We start from the raw sequence: 3,741 nt of genomic DNA, 5'->3' as shown, positions 1-3,741 counted from the left end.
ATCATTAATGTATAGGAATGTAAGAGATTTCTGTGCATTAATTTTGTATCCTGCAACTTTACCAAATTCATTGATTAGCTCTAGCAGTTTTCTGGTAGCGTCTTTAGGATTCTCTCTATATAGTATCATGTCATCTGCAAACAGTGACAGTTTTACTTCTTCTTGTCCGATTTGGATTCCTTTTATTTCTTTGACTGATTTGCATATATTGAAGAATCCTTGATTCCTGGGATAAACCCCACTTGATCATAGTGTATGATCCTTTTAATGTGCTGTTGGATTCTGTTTGCTAGTATTTTGTTCAGGATTTTTGCATCCATGTTCATCAGTGATATTGGCCTGTAGTTTTCTTTCTTTGTGACATCTTTGTCTGGTTTGGGTATCAGAGTGATGGTGACCTGGTAGAATGAGTTTGGGAGTGTTCCTTCCTCTGCTATATTTAGGAAGAGTTTGAGAAGGATAGGTGTCAGCTCTTCTCTAAACTTTTGATAGAATTCACCTGTGAAGCCATCTGGTCCTGGACTTTTGTTTGTTGGAAGATTTTTAATCACAGTTTCAATTTCAGTGCTTGTGATTGGTCTGTTCATATTTTCTATTTCTTCTTGGTTCAGTCTTGGAAGACTGTACTTTTCTAAGAATTTGTCCATTTCTTTCAGGTTGTCCATTTTATTGGCATATAGTTGCTTGTAGTAATCTCTCATGATCCTTTGTATTTCTGCAGTGTCAGTTGTTACTTCTCCTTTATCATTTCTAATTCTGTTGATTTGAGTCTTCTCCCTTTTTTTCTTGATGAGTTTGGCTAATTGTTCGTCAATTTTGTTTGTTCTCAAAGAACCAGCTTTTAGTTTTATTGATATTTGCTATCATTTTCTTCATTTCTTTTTCTTTTGTTCCTGATCTGATCTTTATGATTTCTTTCCTTCTGCTGACTTCGGGTTTTTTTTGTTCTTTTTTCTCTAATTGCTTTAGGTGTAAGCTAATGTTGTTTATTTGAGATGTTTCTTGTTTCTTGAGGTAGGATTGTATTGCTATAAACCTCTCTCTTTGAACTGCTTTTGCTGCATCCCATAGGTTTTGGGTGGTCGTGTTTTCATTGTCATTTGTTTCTAGGTATTTTTTGATTTCCTCTTTGATTTCTTCAGTGATCTCTTGATTATTTAGTAGTGTATTGTTTAGCCTCCATGTGTTTTTATATTTTACATTTTTTTTCTGTAATTGTTATCTAGTCTTATATCCTTGTGGTCCGAAAAGATACTTGATACGATTTCAATTTTCTTAAATTTACCAAAGCTTGATTTGTGACCCAAGGTATGATCTATCCTGGAGAATGTTCTATGAGCAGTTGAGAAGAAAGTGTATTCTGTTGTTTTTGGATGGAATGTCCTATAAGTATCAATTAAGTCCATCTTGTTTAATGCATCATTTAAAGCTTGTGTTTCCTTTTTTATTTTCATTTTGGATGATCTGTCCAGTGGTGAAAGTGGGGTGTTAAAGTCTCCTACTCTTATTGTGTTACTGTCGATTTCACTTTTATGGCTGTTAGCCTTTGCCTTATGTATTGAGGTGCTCCTATATTGGGTACATAAATATTTACAGTTGTTATATCTTCTTGTTGGGTTGATCCCTTGATCATTACGTAGTGTCCTTCTTTGTCTCTTGTAACAGTCTTTATTTTTTGATAGCCGTGGCTCACGCCCAGCTCTGGAGCTCATTTAGGTGGTGCTCTGTAGCCCCTCTCCTCGCGTACCCCGTAACAATGGTCTCTTGTCTCTTAGGCAGTTCCAGACTTTTTCCCATACTCCGTTCCAGCTAGCTGTGGCACACTAGCCCCCTTCAGGCTGTGTTCACACAGCCAACCCGTCTTCTCCCTGTGATCTGAACTCTGAAGCCTGAGCCTCAGCTCCCAGCCCCCACTTGCCCCAGCGGGTGAGCAGACAAGCCTCTCAGGCTGGTGAGTGCTGGTCGGCACTGATCCTCTGTGTGAGAATCTCTCTGCTTTGCCCTCCGCATCGCTGTTGCTGAGTTCTCCTCTGTGACTCCAAAGCTCCCCCCGCCCCCGACCGTGCACACTCCCCATCTCTGCCACTGAAGGGGCTTCCTAGTGTGTGGAAACTTTTCCTCCTTCACAGCTCCCTCCCAGAGGTGCAGGTCCCATCCCTGTTCTTTTGTCTCCGTTTTTTCTTTTTTCTTTTGCCCTACCCAGGTACGTGGGGAGTTTCTTGCCTTTTGGGAGGTCTGAGGTCTTCTGCCAGCATTCAGTAGGTGTTCTGTAGTTGTTCCACATGTAGATGTATTTTTGATGCATTTGTGGAGAGGAAGGTGATCTCCACCTCTTACTCCTTTGCCATCTTGAAGGTCCGTTCTGTAGTTGCATTCTTGTCATTGCCTACCAAGAATTATTATGATACTGCTGAAGTAAATGCATAAGAAACTTTAAAAAGGATAATTCCATTTACTACCCTCCATGTTTGTAATCTTACTGTAATCTTTTGCTTATAAATTCCATCATAGGATGTTATTTTTGTTATAAATAGTCAACCGTTTTTAAAGGAATTCTAAAAGTAGTTTTTACATTTTAATCTTAATTTTAAGAATATATCCACTGGATATACAATTCTAGAAACGATCGTTTTCCTTTCATCTCTTTAAAGGTGTCATTCCATTGTCTTCTGGTTCCCATTTTTCTGATGAGAAATCGTTAGTTTTTTATGGTTTTTTTTCCCCCCACATTAAGGTAAATTTTTTTTCTCTTTATCTTTGATTCCCAGCCATATAACCACAGGGAACCTAAGATTTGGGGGGGAGGGGTGTTTGGGGTTTAGTAAGGAATTCATTGTGTTAAAATAAAATAAAATGGAAACCAGACTTGAAAATCCCCTGAACAGACAAAACTAGTTAGGCCATGTAAGCAAAACATAATCTAGCTTATTTCATGAAGTAAGTGAAACTTAGCTTAGATATTTCCTTGAAAATGTCTCTGATAATCATAAATAAAATTTAAATCATTTTCCTAAAATGATATAATACCTTTTATCCAAATCCTCTGCCATCTGGAAACTCCCACTGTAATAAACAATCACTGTATGAGTTAAACAATTTCTTCATTCTCACTTTACAAGTCCTCTTGTAACAACATGCCTCTGAGCTTCAAATCACTCTCAGTTTGAAGTCTCCCTATCTGCAAATAGTTTTTTGCTCAATGAAGTACTCATATCAAGTAAAGCTCTCTAAATTTTCTTTTGACAATTGTATTTAATAACACATCCCAAATGCAAAATACATTCACCCTACACCAACACTCCCCAAAGCCTCAGGTCATTATAGCATTAACTCAAGTCCAAAGTCTCATCTAAATGTCATTAGTTCAAAAGTCTCAAATCTCATCATCCAAACTATCTAAATCAAGGTCTAGATGAGACTTAGGGTATGAACCATGCTGGGATAAAATTTCTCTCCATCTGTGAACCTGAAGAACTAGAAAACAAGTTACCTGTTCCCGACATACATGGTGGGACAGGCATGGGATAAGGGTTACAGACATTTCCATTCAAAAAGAGAGAAAATGGAAGGAAAAAAGGACTTATTGGTCCCAACCAATTTTGAAATAAAACAGGAAAAACTCCATTAATTTTCAAGGCCCAGGAATAATCCTCTGTGGCTTGTAGTTCCTCTGGGACCAAAGTATCACTCTCTGTGGTCCAAGGCACCATTCTCTAGGCTCACAGCTCTGCCCCTAGAATC

The sequence above is a fragment of the Physeter macrocephalus genome, chromosome 16 (assembly GCF_002837175.3).
Source record: "Physeter macrocephalus isolate SW-GA chromosome 16, ASM283717v5, whole genome shotgun sequence".
In the NCBI taxonomy this organism is placed as follows: Eukaryota; Metazoa; Chordata; class Mammalia; order Artiodactyla; family Physeteridae; genus Physeter; species Physeter macrocephalus.
The sequence above is the reverse complement of the archived record's forward strand: the minus strand, read 5'-3'. Positions refer to the sequence as shown.